Below are 14,437 nucleotides of genomic sequence, written 5' to 3' on the forward strand. Positions count from 1 at the left end.
TTTTAGGATATAAATTGGTATAATTAGAAAAAAATAATTATCTTGAATTAACTAAAAAAGATATAATTAATTTATAATTGTAGAATAAATTAATTTGTTCTTGTGAATCGAACTTTTTGGGTATGGGTTGAATTTCTTTAGTTTAGTTAGTTTATGTTTAAACTCGTAGGATATGAATTGAAATTTTAGTTTTTAGGATTTGTTCTTGTGAATTGAACTTTTAGGATATGAATTGAATTTTTAGGATATGAATTGGACCTTTTGGATATGACTTGAACTTTTAGGATACAAATTGGTGTAATTAGAAAAAAATAATTATCTTGAATTAACTAAAAAAGATATAATTAATTTATAATTGAAGAATAAATTAATTTGTTCTTATTTTATTTGTATAGACGGAACATCGTACTTGGATGTACAATAGGAATTATCCTAATCGGCGGGGATTGCGGGAGGATTTTGTAGAAGGAGTTGATGACTTTATTAGACATGCAATGTCACTTCCACCATACCAGAGTGAATGAGTAATTAGGTGCCCTTGTGTCAGGTGCGATTGTATGAAGTTTAAAAAATCGGAGGTAGTTAAGCTTCATCTTTATAGGAAGGGGTTTATAGAGAATTACTTTGTGTGAACTAATCATGGAGAGATCGATGGTAGCCGTGGGATATTTCATAACATGGTTGTTGGTGAAAGTAGTAGGTCGGTGGAGAATACAAATCTTGATTCTAGAATTCAGGATATGGTTGCGGATGCTTTTGGAATGCACTTCGGGGGTGAGCCCAATGAAAATGTTGAACAAACTCCTAATGATGACGCAAAGCATTTTTATGAACAGTTAGAGGAAGCTTGTCGTCCACTACGTGAAGGAAGGTCGCACTCTGAGCTGTCTGTAGCAGTTAGATTACTAAGTTTCAAATTTGATTGGAATATTTCTCAAGCAGCCATGGACTCTTTCATTGACCTTATGAGTGAACTAGTTGACCCTAATATCAACTTACCTGGTGATTTCTATAAGAAAAGAGATTGGTTTCTAAGTTAGGACTTTCGTCAATGAGAATTGATTGTTGTGAAGATGGTTGCATGTTATATTATAAAGATGATGCAACTTTAGACAGTTGTAAATTTTGCGAAAAGACTCGTTTCAAGAGGCTTTCCAGCGGGAATATGGTCGTTGTCAAGGCGATGCATTATTTACCTCTTATACCTAGGTTAAAGAGGTTATATGCGTCGATGAGTTCTGCTTCTCATATGAGATGGCACTTTGAAAATAGAAGACCACCTGGTGTTATGTGTCATCCTTCAGATGGAGAAGCTTGGAAGCACTTTGATAGAACATATCCAGATTTTGCTAGTGAACCAAGGAACATTCGGCTAGGTCTGTGTGCGGATGGCTTCACGCCTTTTTCTATATCTGCGACACCATATTCATGTTGGCATGTATTTCTTATACCTTATAATCTACCTCCTGAGTTGTGTATGACTAGTCCATATATATTCTTAAATTGTATTATCCCCGATCCACGTAATCCGAAAAGTTTGATTGATGTATATTTGTAACCTTTGATTGATGAGCTAAAACAATTGTGGTATGATGGTGTTGAAACATATGACATATCAACCAAGCAGAATTTCAATTTGCGTGCTAATTTAATGTGGACTATTAACGATTTTCCTGCGTATGGAATGTTGTCTGGGTGGATGTCTGCTGGGAAGCTAGCTTGTCCTTATTGCATGGAAAATAGTAAAGCGTTCACTTTGAAACATGGCCAAAAGCAATCGTGGTTTGATTCTCACCGTCAATTCTTGCCTGATGATCATGAGTTTAGAAGGATGAAAAATGCATTCAAAAAGAATAAAGTGGAATATGATTCTCCACCTCCGATACTTTCAGGTGAGAAAATTTGGGAGAGGGTCCAGAATTTCAGTAAAGTTACTGAGGCTCCACCTTATAGATTCCTCGGATATAGTGTTAATCATAATTGGACGAAACAGAGTATATTTTGGGAGTTGCCTTATTGGAAGGATAATCTTCTCTGACACAACCTTGATGTCATGCATATTGACAAGAATTATTTTGATAATTTGTTCAACACAGTGATGGATGTTAAAGGTAAGATAAAAGATAACCCGAAGGCTAGAATGGACTTACAAGAATATTGCAGGCGATTTGAATTATACTTGCAGACAGCAAACAATGGTAAGGTGTTCAAGCCCAAAGCAAGTTACACATTCACTTTGGAGGAAAGACGACAAATTTGTGATTGGGTTACGAAATTGAAGATGCCTGAGGGTTATGCGTCAAATCTTGGAAAAAAAAAGTAGATATGGAGGTAGGGACGTTGAGCCATTTGAAAAGTCATGACTGCCATGTTTTCATGGAGACCTTAGTGCCTATTGCATTTTGTGATTTGCCTGAAAGAATCTGGAAACCCATCGCAGAGAGTAGTTTGTTTTTCAAAGACTTGTGTTCTACCACATTAAGGGAAGAAAACCTACTTCGGATGGATGAGAACATTCGTGTAATTTCTAGTAAGATGGAAAAAATATTCCTATGTGGTTTCTTTGATGTGATGGAACACCTTGTACACGAGGCACGACTTGGAGGGCCTATTCAATACAGATGGATGTATCCCTTTGAGAGGTAATATTATATGTTTGATGTAATATTCTATTTTATTTGAATGTTCTTGGCTAACTGACATTATGTAGGACAATTGGCAAATGCAAATAATTTTTTAAGCAGAGGAATAGGATTTAAGGATCTATATGCGAATCCTATCTTGCAAAGGAAACTGCACATTTTTATTCTTATTATTTTGAGAGTAACGTGCCATGTTCTAGGAATAGGCCCAATAGGCACACGGTCGAATGTGTGAATGATCCATTATATCCACCAATGTCCATATTCAATCAACCAGGCCGATGTTCTAAGGATGTTAGAAAGAGAAGTTTGAGTGATATAGAGTACAAGTCAGCTATACTTCATGTGTTGCTAAATTGTCCCGAAGTTGTACCATTTCTCAAGTAAGTATTGATTTATTAGTTATCAAAATATAAAATTTACTGTGACTACATATTGATGCAACTACTAAAAATATTTGATGTGTCACAGTCACTTCGTGGGTCAATTTGGCCATGATGCTGTATATACGAGATTTGATACGTAGTTCAAATAGTTTGTATATATATATATATATATATATATATATATATATATATATATATATAAGTGTGTGTGTGTGTGTGTGTATATATATATATATATATGTAGTGAATGTATAAAAATTGATTCATAAGTTGTGCTAACTTATGAATTTTTTTAACACTATGTAGGTAAATAATCCAAATAATGGTGTAAATCAATTTTTGAAAGATATATCTTGGGGACCCGGGATTCATGTCACAACAATGTCTAAGTACGTAGTGAATGGTTATAAGTTTCATACAGAGGATTTCTCTAAAAATAAAAATAGCAACAACAACGGGGTGTGGGTTCAAGGTAGTGATGGCAACCAAGTTGGAGATATTAATTATTATGGTGTGGTCAAAGAAATATTACAATTAGAATATACAGGTTGGCCATATAAGAAATTGATACTATTTAGATGCAAGTAGTTTGACCCAAATCCAACAAGAGGTACAAGAGTACGCCACCAATACAACATAATTGAGGTTAATCATACGAGGGAGTATAATCGCTATGATCCTTTCATAATTGCACATAATGTTAGGCAAGTGTATTATGCTCCTTATCCATTGCGGCAGAATAAGTCTGATTGGTAGGTTGTAATAAAAACTAAGCCTGTAGGTAAGGTGGAAGTCGAGAATGTGTTAGATGTCTCATATCAAAATGATATCTCCAATGTTCACCAAATAGTGGACGATCAGTTAGAAAATGATTTGGAACATCCTGAACGCATATTGGAAGAAGTTAATATAAATGAAGTAACAATTATAGAAAATGAGGACGAAGAATCAACAGATGAAGCTCAAACAAGTGAGGATGAAGAATTCTCGGACGAGGAACAATACGTCGATGAGGATTAAAAAGTTGGTTTTCTAAAGCACTCTCATTTTATAGCTAGTTTCTTATATGTTTCAATCTAAATGTGTATTATATTATGCAGATGGCATGCAAGGGTCAAGGTAACAATGACCCTACTAGTTCTCGGGGTCGAGAAAAGGGTAGGAAGGGAAAGAGGAGGGTAGAAAATAATAGTCCCTCTTGTCCACCCTTTTCAGAGATGCCTATGTCTTATCCTTCCTCATACGGCTATACTGAGCTGCCACAACATCACGAGCCGTACACGTTCATTCGGACACCAGGTCTTCCACCACAGGGCCATAGGACTATACGTCTGACATACAATCCAGCTGCCTCACAGCCATCTGCATCGCAGCCATCTACATCACATCCACATGGATCACATCCCTACATATCATAGCCACATGGATCACACCCATCCATGTCACAGCCACTCGGGTCACAACCATTAGTATCACATCCACTTGGGTCACATACAGCTATGTCGCAGTCACAGGGATCGCAACCATCTTCATCATCGACTCCATCTATTGCAGGCCTTCGCCTGCGAGGCAATAGCTTTGACCCGCCTACACCATCTTCACATGCATCTGATACACATGCTTCGTATGGTGATGACGAGGTAGTGCATTATGATCGATATGGCAGGATCATCATAGTCCCTGAGGGGGATGGGTAAGCGTTATTCATTATTTTTGCGTCTATTGATTTGTAACATTTTTACTAAGATATTAATGTGTTTTTATTGTTAAATTGCAGGTTCAGGTCAGGTAATAAGACTACGAAGATAATCACCAATGCCATCAGAAAGCTTTATGATGTCCCTTATGCGACTTGCACTGATTGCCCATTCTCGCTGAAGGAGCAAATTATCAATCAATTTAAGGTATAAATATTCTTTTAAACAGTTTAATAATTTATATTTATGATGTTTCCATCTAATATTTAACTTTTAAAATACAGAGCAAGTGTGTATGGAAAGACCGCTATAGCACGGAAGTGGCTGCAAATTTTTATCATAAAGCTCGTAAGAGATTGGCGGATGCTTTTTCGGATGCTAGAAAGAAGAATAAGAGGCCTGGCTAGTTACTTGAGAATTTGTGGAATAATTTTCAAAGGCAATGGCTTACCGCGGAGTTCTTAGAGAGGAGCGAAAAAGGAAAGAAATCTCGCGCATCCGAGAAGGGAGGCTCCTTGCACACTGGAGGTGCGATCAGCCTAGGGACAATAAAAAGAAGATTGGTACGTAATTGCTTAAATTATTTTACTTTTCTAAGTATATCTATTCTTTTTATTAACTATATTAATTTATTTGCAGGAAAAGAAGTATGGGCGTCCAATGAGTCATGATGAGCTATTCAAGGAGACGCATATTGTGAAGAAGAAGAAGAAAGAGGGGGATCAAGATAGGTGGGTCGAGGACCGGACCTCGACTGCATATGTAAGCTTTCAATTTTCTTTAAGTATTATAATTTACTTTTATAAAATTTTTAAAATACTGATTTAATTTAAAATAATATAGGGTCGCTACCAAAGTAACGTTGAGGAATTCATCCGTAGTCATCCAGCTGGTGAATCGGGTGAGCCAACCCAATCTTCGAACGAGGATACTGAAAGAATATGGTTGGAGTATGTTGGCGGTCCAAAATGGGGAAAGGTATACGGGCTTCCTACTAAAAACTTCCATCGCTTTAAGTGTGGAATGCGAGGAATAAGGACTTCCTCGCAAGGCAAGCAACTTAATAGGGAGAGCCTCTCCGCTATGCGGGAGATAGTGATAAAGCTCACATCCGAGTTAGAAGCAGCCAAGGAAAGAGAAAGGCTTAGAGATGCTCAATTCCTTAGCATGCAAGCTCAGATCAGAACTCTCCTATCTAGTGGAGCTTTTCCGTTGTCCTGATCTCGTGAGTCATCTCCTGAGGGTCGACCTCCACGTGATCGTTTCTCCCATCCTGCTCGTGATCGTTCCTCCCGTCATGCTCGTAATCATTCCTCCCGTCCTCCCCGTGATCGTTCTTCCCGTACTCCACAAGACAGTTCTCTATACCGTCTTGTAAATGAAAGTTCATCAGACGGTGATGATGATGTTGTAGAAAATACCCTTCGACTTTTATATACTTTGAACTAGACAAATAGAACCAGTTTTGAACTAATTGTAATTAGTTTTAACTTAGTTTTGGATTTTTATGTTCAATTGAACTTTAATTTGTTAGTTTTAAAGTATTTATTGAATGTTTTGGTTGTTGTTGTGTTGTTGTTGTTATTGTTGTTGTTGTTGTTGTTGTTGTTGTTGTTGTTGTTGTTGTTGTTGTTGTTGTTGTTATTAGGTGTATTGGTATGCTGGCATATGGTGTAGCTGTCAAAACAGGCATTTTATGCCAAAGTTGGTCCGTTAATGAACATTGAATTCCCAGAATTCAACATTACCGACCAACTTTGTTCGGTATTTTGCCTGCACTGTTGAGGTTACCGACCATAGTTGGTCGGTAATATTTAATTTTAATTATTTTTAAAAAATATATTTTTTAACTATTGACTAATGTTGGTCGGTTTTTTAAAATTTTAATAATTAATAAAAAAACATAATTTAGTTAAACCGACCAACTTTGGTCGGTAAAATTAAATTAATAAAATATATTTCCGACCAAAGTTGGTCGGTATGTACTTAAACTTGTCAGATGATCGTTTTAAGCTACCGATCAAAGTTGGTCGGTAATTTCCGACCAACTTTGGTCGGTAAGCCATTCCGACCATCAAAACACCGTCCACACTCTAATGGCCGGAATTTGGTCGGTAATTGGCCATAACCGATCAACTTTGGTCGGTTTTTAGCAAATTTCTAGTAGTGATTTTCTGCAAATCAAAGCAGAATTATATATATATATATATATATATATATATATATATATATATATATATATATATATATATATATATAAAAAAACCTTGAAGTTGCAAAAGTTTTAAAGAGACGCCTTCCGTTGAGAGAAGAAAGCAATGCAGTTCTGTGGAATATTAGGTGTGCTTAAATAGGAACAAAGACTGGTTAGATATCAGAATTGACTGGCTTTTGAAACCCAGTGTTAATCTGTTAAATTCGGGAAGGGAAAAAGGCGTTTCAAATATTTGAAGAGCACTTTTTAGTAATGAGTGTTTTCCAAAACGCATGGATAAAGTTGTAATGTATAAAATTTGTAAGGTCACATCTTTTAGAGAAAAAGAAATAATTAAGGGGAAATATGAGAAAAAATGCCATGAGAGAAGAGACAAATAGTAGTCCTTGCTTAAGAGTGGTGCCATGTCAGCATTCCTTTCCCTATCTTTTATATATATATATATATAAAATCACATCATTATAGAGAGACAAATTTAGTGGCAAATAAGCTTTAGTCAGCCAAGCTGGGGAGCGAGCTTCGAATTTTAATAATCAACCTCTTCTCCCTCGACTGTTACTAAACTATTGGGACATTGATATGCAGGGGTTTCATCGTTTTCCAGACAACTGTTGACCCGCAAGATCGCAATTTGATGTTAATAGAAAGACTAAGAACCAAGTAGTTTAGGTTATGCTTGAAACTCAAAATGGTTACATAAACTAATACATTACTAACTAATGTATAGGAAAAAATACGACATGACACGTGACTGCTTAAAGGAAGGATACGTGGAACACAAAATGAGAATGACCATCGAACATAGCTATTTCGCTTGTCAACGGAAGTAATAACGATCATAAAAGGAGTATAAAATATTTTGCGCCCGGTAACATTTAATACAGAATATTTTGCAGCATTAAGGATGATGACCCGTTACAAAGAATTTGGCATTTATGTCTAACGTTACATCTTCATCAATGACCTTCATAAGTGACATTAAAGAAGGATATGATCCTAGGACTTCCTTCCCTAGACATAGTTATAAATAGAGAGCTCAATGATCATTGTAAAGTACACGGATTTTCTGACTAACTTACACTACATTCAATAAAATATTTTAATATAATTTTATTTTCTTGCTTTTTATCTCATTATTGTTGTGCCCGAAAATTCTATTCCCGGACTCATCAGCTCTGTTGTTCCATCTATATTCTAAGGCTAAATATTTTATATTTCATCGGTTATTTCATTATCTTTTGTATCAAATTAATTCACTTGTCTATAAACCACAAACAAATTCAACTGTACCGTTTTACGGGTAAACAGTTTGGCTCCCACTGTGGGGCCTAGACAGCCATGCGATTAAATTAATCCTTGCCTTTATTACTAACATATTTGATTATTTTGTCTTAGAAGAAATCACAAAGGAAATGGCAGTTAACACTGTTAATGACACACGCAACCCTAAAATTCAAGGGGAACAACCTCATTTTGAGGATTCAATGAGTGACACTCGCAATGAGGGGAACGACGCCATACTGGTACATGACAGGCGGTACCCTTGACAGGTTCAAGAGGAAACTCCTGATGATGCCGATGAGGGGCATGTGTCACGACCCCAATTCACCCTCCGTAGGATGTCGTGATTGCACCTAGTCTTTAAGACTAGGTAAGCCTAACAAATAACGGAATAACTTAATAAGAGACTGAAACTCAAACCTCAATAACTGTAATAAATGGAAACTGCAAGTTAAAGAACAAAAATCTCCCAAAACCTGGTAGAAACAAGTCCCAAGCTTCTAAGAGAAATACTAATATCTCTATACATCAGAGTCTACTAAAATAAAGAAAACAACATGATAAGGATGGGGGGGCTCCGAGGTCTGCGGACATTGGCAGATGTACCTTGAAGTCTCAGCACACAAGTAGCTCACTGATATCTGGGCTGGTAAGAAGTACCTGGATCTGCACAAAAAGATGTGCATAAGCATAGTATGAGTACACCACAGCGGTACCCAGTAACTGCCAAGCCTAACCTCGGTAGAGTAGTAACGAGGTTAGGTCAGGCCCTACTGGAAATAATGGAAAACAATAAGACAGGGGATGTAATAATATAATGCAATAACTGAGAAGTGAACAACACAGCAAATAGAGGTAAACAACAAAGGCGCTCCCGAGATACTGTCTCGGTGTCCCAAAAGTAAATACTCAACATGGGATCTCTCGAGATACCGTCTAGTAGTCCAAAAAGTAAATATACAAGGGGATCTCCCAAGCTACCGCCTCATAGTCCCAAATAAATATGCAGTATAGGAGATCTCCCGAGGAACCGCCTAGTAGTCCTAAAATAAATAGGCAGCAGGTAATCAGAGGAATAATAAATTTTCAGCCAGAAATATTATAGTTAAAGATTTAAATCAAATCGAGGAAAGCAGGTAATTCAGCTAAGCATGCTGCACATATTGCAAGTAAGAGTTAAGGCACGTAGACATGTGATACTAGGCTAATCATGATCACTACATATACTAAGGCAACTCAGTTAAAGAATTTAAAAGAAGATTACTCAGCAAGAACCGATATTTCCAGATTTAGCCCGTGTACACACTCGTCACCTCGCGTACACGGCGCTCACATATTATAAATATTACGACAGTATCAAATCCTAGGGGAATTTCCCCCACACAGGGTTAGACAATCCACTTACCTCGAATCACGCTCAATCAGTCAAGTAGAATGTCTTTCCCTCGATTTTCTGACTCTGATCGGCTCGAATCTAGTCATAATTAATTCGATTAAGTCAATACAAATTATATGAATAATTTCCATATGAAAATACAAATTTTCTAACAAAATCTGAAATTTAACTCAAAATTTGCCCGTAGGGCCCACGTCTCAGAACCCGACAAAAGTTATAAAATCCAAAAACCCATTTAACCACGAGTCTAACCATATCAATTTTACCAAAATCCGATCTCAACTCGACCTCTAAATCGTCAAATCTTATTTTTAAATCCTTAAGTTCAAATTCCCGATTTACACCTCAAAAACACGTAATCTAGTCGGATTATTCGACGATAATTCAATATTATGGAGTAGAAATGATCACAAGTGTCTTACCTCAATAATTCCTGTGAAAACCTCGCTCAAAATTGCCTAGCCCGAGCTTGAAATGCCTAAAAATGGCAAAAACTCGGAACCCTTCTATTTTTGTACTGTCCAGGGGTTTCCGCTTCTCTAAGATTTTAGCCGCATCTGTGGTCTCGCAGATGCGAGAATTCCTTTGCTTCTGCGGCTTCATCATTTCTGCGGACAAGAAGTCCGCTTCTATGGACTCGCTTCTGCGAAGCCACCTGACCCCCTCATATCCGCTTCTGCGATCGAACCTTCGCAGGTGCGACGTTGCTTCTGCGGAGCACCCGCACGCACCTACGACCACTGCCTCACCATCCCCTCGTCCTCTTCTCCTTTTGCCATGCACGCTTGTGCGAGCTTGCACCTGTGAGCCAATTTCCAAAGGTGTGATTGCATCAGATGGCAGAAACTTTTAGATTTTCTTCTAAGTCTGAATTCGAAACTCACCCTAGGCCCCCGGGACCTCAATCAAATATACCAACAAGTTATAAAACATCATATGAACTTAGTCGAGTCTTCAAATCACATCAAACAATACTAAAACCACTAATCATAACCCCATTTCAAGCTTAATGAACTTAAGAATTTTCAACTTCTACATTCGATATCGAAACCTATCAAATCAAGTCTGATTGACCTCAAATTTTGCACACAAGTCATAAATGACATAACAGACCTATTCAAATTTCTAGAATCGGATTCCGACCTCGATATCAAAAAGTCAACTCCCCGGTCAAACTTCCAAACTTAAATTTCTATTTTAGCCATTTCATGCCTAATTTAACTACGGACCTCCAAATAATTTTTTTCGGACACCCTCCTAAGTCCAAAATTATCATACGGAGCTATTGGAATCATCAAAATTCTATCTTGGAGTCGTTTATACATAGGTCGACATACAGCTAACCTTTTTAACTTAAGTTTTAGACTTTGGAATTAAGTATTCCAATTCATTCCTATACCTCACCGGACCCGAACCAATTACCGGCATGCAGGCTTTCTCATTATTGAGGTCGGATCTAAAAAGCCCAAACTCGGAGAAGTATATTCAATTACAATATAAACCGAGCGCAGCCCCAGAAATAATCCCAAAGCGGTTCAAAATGCCCGAAGTGCCAAAGTATAACGGAACTTCAGATCTACAGGAGCACATTACCACCTACACAACAGCAGTGAAAGGAAATGATTTGGCTCCTCGCGAAATTGAATCTGTGTTGTTGAAAAAATTTGGTGAGACTCTTACGAGGGGAGCGTGGTATTCATTATTGCCCGAGCATTCCATAGATTCCTTTGAGATGCTCACGGATTCTTTCATCAAAGCTCATGCCGGTGACAGAAAGGTACAAGCCCGAAAGGCCGGCATATTCAGGATCGCACAGGGAGAATCCGAATTATTACGAGAGTTTGTTACCTGGTTCCAGAAAGAAATGATGTTACTACCGGCAGTCCTAGATGAATGGGCGGCTAAAGCGTTCACCAAAGGTTTAAATTTGAGAAGTTCGGACGCTTCCCGAAAGTTGAAGGAAAATCTGCTCGAGTTTCAAGTGACAACTTAGGCGGATGTTCACAACTAGTACGAGTCGAAAATAAGGATCAAAGATGATCAGGTTGGCTTCCCATTGTCGACCAAAGGACGGGAGAAGAATAGAGAAAAATTGAAAGATGATATTGACATGGATAGGCGGACATCGAGGGGACGGTTGTTTCCCTACGAGCGGATAGAAGGTCGTGGTAGGAGCTTCCAGACAACAGACAAGTTCACCATTGATAGAAGGACCGATCTTGGCTAGAACAACATATAGCTAGAAGATAGAGAAATCTCGGTGTCGCGAGATTCTTCTTACCCAAAGTTGTCGGAGTATAACTTCAATGTCAGTGTGGTAGAGTTGGTATCAGCCATGAAAAATATCAAAGAGGCACAATTCCTAGGACCTATGAAATTTGATCCCAGCCAGAGGGATCCCAATTTATGGTGTGAATACCATGGCACTAACGGCCACCGGACTGGGGACTGCCGAAACCTCTGGGAAGAAGTGGCAACACTGTTAAAGAATAATCACCTTAGAGAATTTTTGAGTGACCGAGCTAAAAACAATTATGGTTGGAATAGGGGCGATGCGGAAACCTCGAAAGCAGGAGAAGATTCTCCTCGCCAAATGATCAACATGATCTTCGGAGGAAATGAAATTAACGGGGTCACCTTTTTGGAAGTGAAGAAGATAAAAGTATCGATAACTCATAGTAAAAGGCTCCGGGAAGACGATATCACATTTACGGACGAAGATGCAGACGGATTACTAGTACTGCACAATAACACACTAGTAATTTCATTAAATGTATTAGATTTTAAAATTAAACGTGTTTTAGTGGATCTAGGAGGTTCAGCTAATATCATATAATGGAGAGTACTGGAGCAAGCTAAACTCACTGGAAGAATTATCCTAGCAACGAAACTCCTCGCCAGATTCAATCTCGCAAGCATGACAACCTGGGGAGAAATTTTCCTGCTCAAAAACACTGAGAGAGTAATGAAGACAACTCTCTTCGAAGTGGTAGATGGAGACATGGGGTATACCATCTTTTTGGGAAGACAATGGCTGCACGAGATAAAAGTTGTGCCTTTAACATATCACCAATTGTTAAAGTTTTCGACACCCGAGGGGATCAAACAGATAAGGGGTGATCAACTGGCAGCAAGGGAGATGAATGCAATTTTGGTCTCCAGTAGCAAAGGAAAGGAACGTGCGGCATAGCAATTACCGGAATCGGTACATGCCCCCGAACCAGATGAAGCTAGCCCGGGGACAGAAGAGTCGAAACAATACCAGGTACCAAGGTATTTTCAAGTACCAGAAGAGACGGACGCGACGAAGTCCACGACAGAAGAACTGGAGCAAGTTGCGTTGTTCGAAGAATTCCTAGAAAGGAAATTCCATTTGGGAACAGGATTGCACCCGGAGCTTAGGTCTGCTTTTATCGAATTTCTTAAAATTAACACTAATTATTTTGCATGGTCGCACGAGGATATTACAGGAATCCTGACGGAGGTAGTTGTACACAAGTTAAGCTTGGATCCCAACATACCTCCGGTAAGGCAAAATAAGTGCCCTATTGTTGAAGCAAGGAATAAATTCGTCAAAGAAGAGGTAACCCATTTACTTAATATTGGTTCAATCCAAGAGGTAAGATATTCGGACTGGTTAGCCAATGTAGTTGTAGTTCCTAAGAAAAATAATAAATTTTGCATGTGCATAGATTATAAGAATCTTAATAAGGCATGCCCAAAAGACTCATTCTCATTTCCAAATATCGATCAAATGATTGATGCCACGGTCGGGCACGAGTTAATGAATTTCCTCAATGCTTATTCTAGGTACAATCAAATCAAGATGAACCCAAAAGACCAGGAAAAGACTTCGTTTATAATGAATTTTGGTACATATTGTTACAATGTGATGCCCTTCGGGTTAAAAAATGTCGGAGCCACTTATCAATGGCTTGTGAATAAGATGTTCGAAAAATAAATATGAAAGACTATGGAAGTATATATAGACGATATGCTCGTTAAGTCTTTGAATGCAGGTGACCATCTGAAGCAATTGCAAGAAACATTCGACATCCTGAGAGAGCAAAATATAAAGCTTAGCCCCGAGAAGTGTGCTTTCGGGGTCAGAACGAGTAAGTTCCTAGTCTCACAAAGGGGAATTGAGGTAAATCCCAACAAAATCAAGGCCATAGAGGACATCCCAAATCAATTGTCTAACGTAAAAGAAGTCCAGAGGCTCACAGGGAGATTGGCAGCTTTGAGCAGGTTCATTTACCGTTCATCGAAAAAATGTCATCACTTTTTCGCACTACTCAAAAAGAAAAACAATTTTGAATGGACATCGGAGTGTCAGCAAGCCTTGAAGGAGTAGAAGAAATATTTGTCAAGCCCTCCGTTTCTCTCAAAACTAAAAGAAGGTGAAACGTTGCTAGTCTACCTCGCGACTTCAAAAGTTGCGGTAAGTGCAATTTTAGTCTGGGAGGATGAAGGTACACAATCTCCCATTTATTACGTTAGTAAAATTTTAACGGGAGCACAAACTCGCTACCCACATCTGAAAAAGATGGCCTTAGCTCTCGTAGTCACCGTTCAGAAGCTGAGGCCCTACTTTCAATGCCACACGATAGCTGTGGTGACTACTTTCTCTCTGAGGAATATCCTCCATAAACCTGAGCTCTCGGGTAGATTGGCCAAATGGACTGTTTAAATGAGAGAGTTAGATATAGAATATAAATCGAGGATTGCAATTAAGTCGCAAGTCTTGGTTGACTTCGTGGACGATTTCAGTCCGGAACTATTGTCTCTAGCGGCCAAGGAGACAATAATGGTGTTAAAAT

This window comes from Nicotiana tomentosiformis, chromosome 7, assembly GCF_000390325.3.
Source record: "Nicotiana tomentosiformis chromosome 7, ASM39032v3, whole genome shotgun sequence".
Lineage (NCBI taxonomy): Eukaryota > Viridiplantae > Streptophyta > Magnoliopsida > Solanales > Solanaceae > Nicotiana > Nicotiana tomentosiformis.